General features: G+C 39.0%; 1 protein-coding gene across 2 annotated transcripts in view; it reads left to right on the top strand.

Annotated features, from left to right (window-relative positions):
- The window catches only part of mafa (MAF bZIP transcription factor a), a 67584-nt gene that overhangs the window by 50951 nt on the left and 4239 nt on the right, over positions 1 to 12394 (top strand). The gene's annotated exons all lie outside the window — the stretch shown is intronic.

Below are 12394 nucleotides of genomic sequence, written 5' to 3'. Positions count from 1 at the left end.
TGAGTGTAAGGCCATGACGGGGCTCAGTTAAGCTCAACAGCGTGAGCCTGTATCAATTACGCTGCAACAGCGATACGGACACAGTGTGCGGTCTTCAAAGACAAAGACTTATGACCGCCCAGCGTCTCAGTTCCTCTGGCCACAGAGTCAGCTGGATAACCTTCAGACAACACACACTCAGTAGGGGGTGGAGAAAGACACAGAGAGACGATTTTAATACTATGTGCTAAAAGCATTACAGCTTACGCACAGTTCTTTTCATAGAGATGTAAATCTACTCAAATAAGAGTTCAGAGTTTGAACATTAATATAGCGTTAAGTATTGCATTTTACATTAATTGTGCTGAACTAGAAAACCACAGGCAATTATCTAACTTTGCCAATGTTTACAGTCTAGACTGTAAAGTCTGTTACAGTACTCTGCAACAATCCTACACATCTTTGAGTACATAATAGAGTAACTTTTGCAATTAAGGAGTTTGAAGTGAAATAACATAGGACAATGAAGGACAATGGTACCTGTCTCACCTCTCTGCAAAAAAATCTGTGGTCGAGCACTCCTTTGAACATCCTATGGATCTAGGTCCAGGGCTGGAGACTAGTGGTATAGATGTATAGATGAGCTATAATCCATGCAGGTGTTTCTCTACCTAAAATCTTCTTTCCAATATCTTTGTACCTGCACATCCAATATTGCTCAAAAGGCAAGCCAATTCCTTTGAGGATATCACCAACTTTGAGAAATTCCAAAGGCAAAACTGTCACGCACATTATGTCTGGTATTTTCCTCTACTCCAGTTAAAGAAATGACTGCTGTATCAACCAGTCAGCTGTGGACTGTAGGGAATGTAAAGGTGTATGTGTGTGTGTGTGTGTGTGAAGAGTGGTAATGAATGAAGGTAAATGGCAGGGTATGAAGCACTTCCTATCGTAATTTCACACTTGTCAGCTCTTGTGAGGAAACTTCACCTTTACACAAGGATAGCAGAACAGGCCAGACTATAGAAAACAGAGAGAATATGTCTTCATGTTGTGAGATAAATTCTCTATGCAAAGAATTTCCCTTGCAAATATGTCCTGTTTTTAAATCCAGTAAAATAGTGGTGTTTTGACAACATTTCAGTTGTCAATCAAAGGGTATTTAATGAATACACAATATGCATTTAAAAAGTCAAGCCAAAAGACTGTAGCATTGTATACATTGCTTTATAGAAGCAGGTGGCACGGAGTTAAGTTGTCGTGTACGTGCACAGGCACACGCGCACATGCCCATGCACACATTAAGTTGGGTGGTATCTCATTAAACTCTAAGGTGGGTGCGTTAAGTGCAAGCACATGATATTCATTAAAGTCGCTTCTTAAACCACATTAATAAAATTCATCACTGCTTGATGGGAACTGCTTTTCATTATTAATCCTTGTGCATGTATGAGTTAAATCCTCACAGTGACTGTGTGATGAAAGGACCCTATCATGCTCACGTTCCAGGACCATACAGCCGATAATCTCCAGCTAAATTGAACCGTTCCTTTATTATTTTTAATTATTTATTATTATTATTTTTATTTTTTGGCAGTCAAGCTCCAGTTAACAACAAGAACAGGGACAACAGTCACCCCGAGCCTAATTCCTTCAGTTAAAAAAAAAAAAAAAAGAATTGTTTTATGCATTGTTTAACATACACAACAATAAACATTTATCCTCAGTGTAAATTTTAGCTTCGGTCTGTTCAAACATTTATTTTCAGTCAACGCATTTACTCATAATGTATTAAATGAGAGACAGACGTTATACAACTCTCTGCTGATGCAGCACTATCCATATTCATGTTCCATGCTTTTCACTGAGCCCTTCAAACTTTTGTAAGTGCATTACTAGGAAAATCATTATCGCTTCTATCATTTACTCCAAACAAAGCTTAAAAGCTAAATTTAAAGTACAAAAAGAGATATTCCAATATTAATGATACTGATTAAATATGGACGGAGCTGAAAAAATAATCAATTGATTCATTTGCACATGTCAGCTTCTATCTATCTGTTTAATATGTGATGCGAGTTAGGGAGCATGAAAAGTAAGTGTTTTCGTTTGTGTGAGCACGAGAGAAACAGAGCAGGGATGAGGAAGGGGTGAGTAGAGGGAGGATATGGGAGCCTTCTCGGGGGACCTTAAACAAACTGACTAAAGTGGTCCTGTTTTCTGATCAGGCACAGAGAGGAGAACACTTAGCACTGCTAGAGACACTCTAAACAGCCACTGAGGAATTAGCCTGTTACTGGGGAACTTCACAGCTCCAGTACTGGGCTGTGTCCCTGACTAAGTAATACAGAAAATAGAACAGACAATAAACAGCAATAAACAAGTGCAAGCATGCACACGGCTATTCATACTCCACCCACACTCGTTCACACATACACAGGTGCAGCAGGATGTTCTCTGTGTATCCAGCACTCTGGATAGTTGTCTCAAACCAGCACAGATAAACATATAAGTACAAAAAACCCAGGATACCATATGCAGAACGGTTTCTCTGAGGAAAAGTTGCAGATAATGAATGGGCCCCTCACACATTTCATAAAAGTGTTGCATGTGACTTAAAGAAAAATATGTTTCCACTGAGGAAAAGCGATGACCTTATTCCTTCTCCGTGTCCTCCGTGTACAGTTTCCCCGCATCGCCAGGTTTGTGCAAACAAAGATGAGTTTAAACTTGGGCCCCATGATGTCAACACAAACACAGGATAGAAAGTTCATCTTTAATTAGGTGTCCCCCCTTTTCTAAAGTTCATTTCAATTAGTCCCACCTCGGCCCCACTTTCAGGTCTCAGTGATTTGTCAATGCCTCAACTTTTATGTAGTGCAGTGTGGTCACAATGCAGCATGCAAACAGGCGCGTGTATGTTTTCTGCATGCGTGTTGCTGTTTATTCTGTTTGTGTGACCTCGACCAAAAAAAGAAAAGAAAAAAGGAACTCCTGTGCCCTTGACATTTCTTTCTTGTTCTTATGATGAATTGCAGGGGTTATTTACTAGTTCATAGGAGAGAATCCCAGATCCCTGCTTTGTTACCAAACGCTCAAAAAGAATGTAGAGACATACATAAAAATAACTGCTCTGGAACTTTAACTGTTTTAACTGAAACGCTAGTGAGAAATGCACAAGGTGTACTACTATTAACCTCAAATTATTTTGCAATTTTCTAAATTAGGACATTAATATTTCTAGAACACTTAATGATTTTGTTAATATCAAGAACATGATTTGTTAGTTAAAAGACTTGGACAATAAGAAAAGGTCTTCTTAGTCACATCAGAGAAGCAGTTCAGTTGCTGATTTGAAGTTTAATAGAAGTGATGTTTATACAATAAGCACTTTTAATCAAACGCTGTCAAGTGCCAGTGGGCTGTGTACAAATCAAGCATCAAGAACTGTTAAAGAAATATGTCTCATGATTTACTGTATATCAGCGTCTCATGTAGGAGCCTTGATAAATAGCCTATAGGTACTGTATAGGATCCTGAAGGTATATTATGTCTACTCTGTCCATTTTGTGACACCCTAACATAAGCCGATCAATCAGCTGTAATGAAACCCATCAGGTCACCTTTGAAATTTATCATTTTTTTTTGTGAGCGTAAAATGAAACGCCCCTTGATGGTATGGATGCTAAATTTAGATTACCTATGCTATATGCAAACATATGTCTCCCCCTCCCCCCTCACAAAAAAGAGGGGGGGGGGGGGGGGGGTTGTGAATTATGCTGAGATACCGAGGCCATATGCTCATGAACTTGTGGAAGGCGAGTCTCAGATGAGACATTTGACTTTGTTTTTGCTTTTTTTCCCCCTTTGCAGCAACTGTTCTGTTTAAACATAAAATTATGCTCTTTTGTTAAGAGCAAAGTTGAAAATGTAAACGTAACATATAACAGTGCTTTGTTGCTCATCAGCGAAAGAAAAATTGAGCAATCACCTGAGTGTTTGACTCGCTTTCACCCTGTGGTGTGCTTTCCTCTCTTGCTAAGGTTTGAGGTGCTTAGCATCTCTTGTTTGCACACAATCCGTCTGTGATTATTGCCCGCTTCAGGCTTCATGCACAGTGATGCGTCTTTTCACAAAGCAGCTTAATTTGCATAGATTTTGCCAAGAACCTCTCAAGTCTTTAGGAGTGTGCTTAAATGAGCAATCATAATGACAGATCTTCCAGTTTGGTAAAGGCATGCGATATCAGTATCAGCTGAGTTGCACGCAGTAAATTGGCTCTTCAAGTCAGAGAAGGCTCACAAGAACTTATAAATAAAATTGTTCTGATGTGGTGGGAGGATTTCCAACACTTTAGTGAATTTTCCACAAGTTTTCTTGAATAGTGAGCGCAAACCTGTCTAAGTGCACTCCAGGTCCAACTCTACGGTTCACTTTCTGCAGATGGCACACAAAAAAGTCCTTATTCGAGCATTTGCAAAGAAATAAGCTTCTCTTATGTGTTTGTTGATTTGTTTATTTATTTCTTTATTTTGTTGTTGTCATTTTTTTTCTGCTGAACACAGCTGCTTGGGCTCCGCCATGCATAAAGGCCCAATATGGCTATGTCTGTAAATCGGAGTCCGGGGGCCACAAGACAGAAAAGAGGGGAGAAACACCCGGCGAAATTTAGCGCACGATGGCTCCCAGCGGGCATCATTTGGGGACCAGAGAGATTTTTTTTCCTCATTCTCTTTTTTCCCTTTTTCCTGCATGGTGAGCAGGTTGGAAAGCTCAACCCTAACGTTGCTGCTGACACAACCACTCAGGGACGGCTGTAACAGCTCTCTTAGCATGGCACCTGTTATTGAGCCATCAGAGGGAGAAAGAGAGAGCGAGAGAATGAGAAAGAAAGTATTGCGGGGTGGGGGGGTGGGGGGGGGGGTAAGTGTGGAAGCAGGAAGGAGTGAAACTCAATTGTAATTTCAGGGTTGTCACAGTTCTCAGAGCCTGTAATTCTGCTGTCGTATTGGCGAGTGGACATACTACACTGACTCTTCGTGCTGAGACTGATCTCATCTTCACAGTGCTGCCTTCCTAAATTTTCATTCATCTCAAATCAAGTAAACAAACTGATTATAATTAGAGTCACATCAGGTTACTTTGTAAACAGAGAGCGGTGTGTGTCTACGTAGCGGTCACACTCCTGCTCTTACTCTTTCTCCACTGTTGTGTTTGTCTGGCTTAACACATTTTCTTCCCACTGTCTCTTTTCCATTTTATTGCATCTAAAATTACTTGGACAATCCAGTCTGCCTTTTATGCAACTCCTTTTCATTTGTCTTCATCCCCTGAATACAATTGGCTTTTGGAGTGAAGTGATTCATAATGCTTTCATCAATGATTCTAAGACTCCCTATGTCTCAAGCCTTACGAAGATAAATGAGCTAGTGTACAGTCAAAGAGGAAGTAATAATAGCAGTGTTTTTCATTCATGATCTATTTTCTCTTGAAATGATAACACGATAGAGAACAGAGACGTTTCAAGGATTTCCATAACAGGTCAACATAACTGATAGTTGAGAGAAATCGTACAAATATCGGTGAAGAAAACAAAGACAAACACTAGTCTTGTTTTTTTCAGTTTGAGACAATCATAAGAGGTGCAAGGCAAGTTGTTGTCCACTCAAGCAAAGCAGCTGCATTCCTCTGCAGAGCAATCAAAATGGATTAAACCAACCACGCTCCAGCTGCCTCCACGCAAATCAGATATGCCTGTGATGATGATAATCAATCCATAATAAAATAACACAACATAAATCTGATAGTGTTGTTCCAACAATTTTAATAACATAGATTTAAATATTGCCATGTGCACTGGAGTGATTTATTGACGAAAAAGTGCTATCAAGCTTATATACACCCCGTTCCTGGTTGCCCGCCAATAATGCCATTAACTGCATTGTTCAAACTCATTATGTGATGAGAAACACAATAATAATCGCAGGACTACAAACGCACAATTTCTCCCATTGAGCTAATCACTTTCGCTAGCATTATTAGTCTCTCTTCCTCTCTCTCTTTCTCCCTCCCCAGTTCTCTTTCGCCATAAATCCTGGGAGAAGCGGGTGTATAAATCCCTAGCGCTGAATTAGTATTGTAATTTCTGGTATCCATGCATGCTTTGCCAGCACAGACTTTGGAGTTATTAATCTGGGGAGACAGGTGCCACAGAAACAATATGCTGAGCGGTTGGCCTGGATACTGGGCCGACCCCACCCAAGTTTAAGTCCTCAGTGCATTCAATTAAAATTACAAGGCATGGACTGAAGCCTGCTTTTAGAGAAAATAAACAATCAGAGAACTGCAGGGATTTTTATATGTTTTATTATTGTAAGTTACTTTAAAAAAAAATGCGAACTTATAAAAAGTAATATGGAACTTAAAAGTGGTGGAAAAAATGGCTGTTTTTTTCTCTTTTGGCATATGCATTGAGACTTCTTTTAAGTCCTATAATGTGCGAGTCAATGTGGTTTGCCACATTTCTGATAGAAAAACTGTTACCGCACACATTTGGGCGACCGACGAACACAACAGATGAAACACTTTGTTTGCTTTTGTTTAGGCATGAACTCTTCTCCTAATACAAGCCTTTTAAGTGATCAAAAAGGCCTGGCAATATTTGGTGTTGTCTGCGTGAAGAGGGGGAGGCAAAAGAAGTGTCATCGAGTGATATACAGCTCTAGTCCTCTGTCACACAGCGCAGTGTCTGCTGGGAAATAATCTGACATCTTGCGCTCGACACATTCAAGCGATGAGTACAGCCGGGTGGAGGAAAAAAAAGGAGGCGGGGGGAGAAGGAGAGATGGAAAGCAGAGTGATGGGACAAAGAGGCGAGGGAGGAGAGAGACTCCGGAAGAAGTAGGAGTGCGAGCAGAAAAGTGAAAGGAGAGAGAGGACACAATCAATTCACCAGCCCCGTCTCCATCATGTCATCGCCTGTCAGCATAGATTTAAGAATAAACCTTTTGAGAGACCTTCCAGAGCTTTAGTCTGATCGATGTCCTGGCAGTGTTGGCCCAGATGTCACTGACATGAATCACATGGCCTTCCATCAACTCATCACTGGGAACTATCTGACCCTACTCTTCACTATTCTAAGTTTGTAGTGGCACCCATTCTGTAATCTTGTCTTATGTCTATACACGAGTATCCACATATAATCCTACACAACCCAGACAAACTAGTTCAGATGCTAACCTTGCACCCATTACTAATAATATCCCAATGGGACAGAAAAGTGAAAGCGCATATGGGCAAAATCATTAGAAAAAAACAGAAAGACGGAGAGAAAGCAATAGTGACGGGGTGAATAAATGAAGTCATTAAGCATGTGTTTGTGGGAGCCTGACTCCCATATGACAGTGCAGGGTGGCAGGATGCTTCCTCCGCCTTTTGCCATAAACAGACAAACAGATTGACTTGATCGTCTCTCTCCTATGGGCGGCTTTTCGCCTACTTTCTGGGGACCACTTAGGACTTTGGCTCCCCTGACTCTCCAGAGAGAATGCTGCTTGTGCCACTGCAGTGCATGGCATGGCTTCTCTTAATTAATCATTAGCTCTATCAGATATCAGACTGATATAAAAGCTGATATTAAACCATTTAGTCTGTATCCACAAATAAAATGACATGTATTGTGTTAATAATTTACTGAAAGCTGTCAAAGAAATAGAAAATGTTTATTTAAGGTGTAAATAGTTGCTCTCTTTTTCTTTTTCTTCCTTAGTTTACCAGCTACAGTATAGTATGGAGGATTTTTTTTATTATCACCACATTTGCCTGAAACCATTTGATGTAAGTAAAATGTAAGTAGAATTCCAGGCCCAAATGTGCATACTTATGGCTTTCTGCTGACCCAGCTGTCAAGGATGTGGACTGGCAGCTTCAACAAGAAACACTATCCTGTCTGTTGTGAATTTCCGGACTGAAAACACTGCCTTTAAAAATAAAAACTCATGAACTCATGAATCATCAAATGTTTATATATATATATATATATATATATATATATATATATATTTATATATATATATATATATATATATATATATATATATATATGCCAAGAGTATCATGTTTGGTCATACTCTTGGCATAAATAACATTTTTGTTCTTCGAGTCTTCAGTAGCGAAATTAGTGCTCACCAAGGTGATTTTTAACATAGGCAATACTGCTCTAAATGCCTGAGACAGTTTAGGTTCATTGCTAAAAAATGTTAATGACTGGGCCCTATAATAATAATCCAGGATAAAATGAAGTGTTAAAAATCATATCTGTCAGCAGAGTGGAACAAATTCTCCTCTCTGGCCAATGGAAAGAGAAAACCACTGTGACTCCATCTCCGCAGCGCATAGTGGAAAATCTACCTCTGAGTTCAAAACCTTATGAAATCATGAAAAAAAATGTTCAGTTTCATAGATGAAACTGAGATAAAATTGACTCTTTCCTCTCTCACCGTGTTTGTGTAAGATACGTGAGCTGTTATTTTTACTTCCGTTAGTTCAGTCCTTCCCCACCCTCTCACTCTGTCTCGTTATGTGAGTGATGTTACCCATCAGTGTAGTGCATGTGTTGTAAAACTGTCAGCCACTGAAAGATTGACTGACATGGTCAGCCCTAAGATTACCACCATAGAACAAGCAGGGGTAGAGAGAAAGAGATACAAACTGAAAGACGTGCAAAGGGGGGGACATGAGGGGAAACAGGTGCGTTTAGACAGCCACGTTTTATTTTACTTTCTTCTGTGAGCACTGATCAAATCCGGCACTAAAACCATAAAACAAACACTGTTAGCATTAAAAAGAGTGAAAAGAATGAAAAATAAAAGACTGATCTACAGACAAGGAGTGTTCCCGTGCAATTTCCAACAGCTGTTGATTCAAAGGGAAAAACTTTATTTGGTCCAGATGGTCTCAGTCAGTGGCAGAATGAGAGAGCTGACTTCATTGGCTCCAGCCATGTGTTTTTCCTCCTGATAGAAATTAAAATGGTCGTTCGTTTGTCACCGCTCACTACACAGCTTAAAATGTAGCAATGAAACGTTCCTTGGCGATAATGCACCATAATTACTCAAACGCCTGTTCTTTATCTGCAGCAGAGGGAGGACAGAAGGAGCATTTCCTCAGATGAGATTTTAAAACCCAGAGAGCTGTCTCAACCCGCAGCAAAAGATGGAGAACACAGTCAAAAGCGTTGTTCTTTTTCAGCTGGAAAGAGACATAAGCCTGTCATCTTCTTGTTCAAACCGAGGAAAATGAAAATCCAAGTGTTGTACGACTTGTAATTCTTTTTTCTTTTTTAAACAGGACACGTAGACAGTTTGATCAGAGCTTCTCTAGCTACAGAATGAGCCTGAGTATCTCTGCCTCCGATCAGATGTAACGGGCTGTAGTAGTGTGGTGTAGCAAGTATCCCGCTGTGATAAATGTATTTATTTTAGCAGTCTGATGGGTATTGATCTCTTCAGCGGCTCCTCCACAGGTTAACATTATGGGACCTTGGAAAGGAAGATAGTAGGCGATTCTCAAAGAGCACACATCTCACACCTTACAAATGAGGTGAAAAAAAAGTCTGTTGTGGAGGTGTGGAAAGGTTAACAGTGGCCGTTTGACTGCCAGCTAAACGTAAAATCAGTCATTTATCGGAAATAAAAGTAAGAGTATCTTAGCAGATGCCGATGCCGAGATGAAAGACCTAACATGACAGAAGTTGAGTCACAGCAGCGTGAAACTGACACACAGTGGCGAGAAAAAGAAAAGAAAAACTATCCACATGACATTTTTTAAAGCTGTAATGTGCACATCCAAAGGCACTCATGAGTAGGCAGCAGAGGTATGAGATGAAGTAGAAGAGGTAGATGTGACCTGTGGTTGTTTGACTCAAGCATCCACTACAGCGAGGATGCTGCTTGTAGAGGACACGAGTGGAGCTCACTGAATCATACAAAAAGATATTTTGAATGGCTGATTGTGACTGGCCTAAAACTCAGCCGTGGGCGAAGTCCAGTCATAATGCTTTGTGAGAAATTTCACAAGCACTTGCTTTTCAGTTCAGTTTCACTCATGTATTTTTCTTTTGATCTCCCTGTCTAAGCCTTTTCATGTTAAAACTTTGACAAATGATTCACTGAGCTTTTTCTATGCCTATTGAAAATGTCAGCTGCATAGCCAAAAGAATTGGAATAATATGAATAAAAGTAAAACTATGACATTAAAACATATATATATATGTATATGTATGAAATGCATTTGCATGTATAACTATTAGTTATACAATTAAATTTACAATTCCCCAATTTAAAAAGGGTTTCAGTTTTATTGAGTGAGCATATAGCATATAGTAATATTTTACATATTTATATTTTAAACAGAAAATGAAAATAATGTCATCAGACTGAAGTGCAATGAAGCAAATTTTTATTTTTCTGTTCTGTAGATATTTATGTTTCTTAAATTCAAATGAACTCTACTACTCATGTGTAAACTGAGCTGAAAGGAAAGGGTGTTTTCTGGCATAATGTATTTTACGATGACTTTAAAGAAATCAATGTGTGTGCGTGCACTGGAATCAAAAATTTAAATATAAGAAGATAAATGTGGAAAGGCAAAAGAAGAAAATTGTATGAATGCTAAAAGTTATTTACCTCAATGTTTGGCTGTGCGGATGACGCTAAATAGCCGCAGATTATGAAACACTAAAGGAATGTGGTGTTGCCCTCATTGTGGCTGATTCTTTGAACACAGGATCTGATTGGGTAATCCATGTCTCCGTTTAAGTTTTCTTAACAGGGGGACTGTAAAAGGTTAACCAGAATAATACAATGTTCACAGACATAAATGCTGAGCAGATATTATTAATAATAATAGTAGGGAATTTCCACACTTAAGTCTATTGTGATATCAAATCAAGGTCTATTCTGATTAGTGATGATTTGCGGTCGGTTATGAACACGTTCATGGTGATTTTATTGCGCATGCAATAAAGTTGTACATTCCTGGGTCACCTAAGTTTGCTAGAGACCATTTAAATGAATTCACAGAAAATCTGAGTACAATCAAATCTTGTTTTTTTTTCTTCTTTTTTAATCTTGTTTCGCTGTTGTCTTTCTCACTCTCTACTCTTTCATCTGCTAGAGCTACTTTTAGTCACAATGTCTAACTCATATTTCAAAAATTCATTTAATGTTACATTAAGAATTTTTTTTCATTACATATTCTCTTATCTTTTCATGGCAAATAGATGTTTAAGTGGGGAGTGTTTTAGTCGGTGAGAATTTTTTCTCTTTTTTTCAAAAAAGGCTATCACCGAATGTACCACAAGCATTTGCATCTCAGGAAATGTGTCACCCTTATGGGACAGTCCCAGTACCAAGCACTGAATGTGGTCGATTGTTTCAATTCTTTTACTGGAAAAAACTATACGATTTTTAGAGATTACACTGTGCAAGCTATGGCTCTAAACTACATTACCTTTTTATTATTTTTAGTTTTCATTATGTTACTCGACGGTATGCTATATGTTTCCCTCTTCCAGTAATATTGCATTAGATTTCCAATATTCATGGTGTGTTTTTCCATCTTTCACAGATCAAGACTTCATGGGCTTTTTAGATGAAAAATTATCAATACAACATGAAGCATCAGCAAAAAACCAGTGACACATTGCCAACATGCTCTTGTTCCCGGTGCCAGCATCAATAATTCAAACACTAGCTCATAACTTTATTTTCAATGCATAATTGAGGCCAACCCGTGATGGTTGGTCTTTCTTTATTCAGCCATTTATATGTTGAGCAATTTTTAAACAATAAGAGCAGCAGTCCATTAAGCTTTTAACATCTCCCTTTCATATTCCAGTACACGCTGGAAAGTATGGACAGTGGCCTGTGCTGCTGCTTTACTCTGTGCTTTGTCGTCAGTGCTGTAAGTGGTGGATTGCTTTCAGGTGCTTTTTTTTGTCTGTCATTGTATCTAGTGAGAGCATGAAAATCTTAAAGTGATAACTGTGGGGAAAAGCTGTGGTGTGGAAGTGAAAAAAGTATAGACTCCACATTTAAAAAGTGTGGTTTGGAAAGGAAGGGGTCTCAGGCTGAGGTGAGAATTTGCACCTGCAGAAGCACTTCCATTTGTGCAGGGCATGGGTGTCTGTGTCTTTCTAGTAATTTACAGCATGTCTAATTCATTTCAAAGCTATTTTCTAGCTTTCTAAGTTGTTTTCACAGCTAAATATTTGCAGTGGAGAATGCAACTTGGAAGGGCACAACCACTACCCTGTGACTCATTATATGACCTGGCTACATTTATTATGTGTTTTGTACTACTGCTTAATAAATATTGATTTACTATTTTAATTACATGTTAATCTCAAAACACA

This window comes from Astatotilapia calliptera, chromosome 1, assembly GCF_964374335.1.
Source record: "Astatotilapia calliptera chromosome 1, fAstCal68.1, whole genome shotgun sequence".
Classification (NCBI taxonomy): domain Eukaryota; kingdom Metazoa; phylum Chordata; class Actinopteri; order Cichliformes; family Cichlidae; genus Astatotilapia; species Astatotilapia calliptera.
This window is presented reverse-complemented; position numbering and strand designations above follow the sequence as displayed.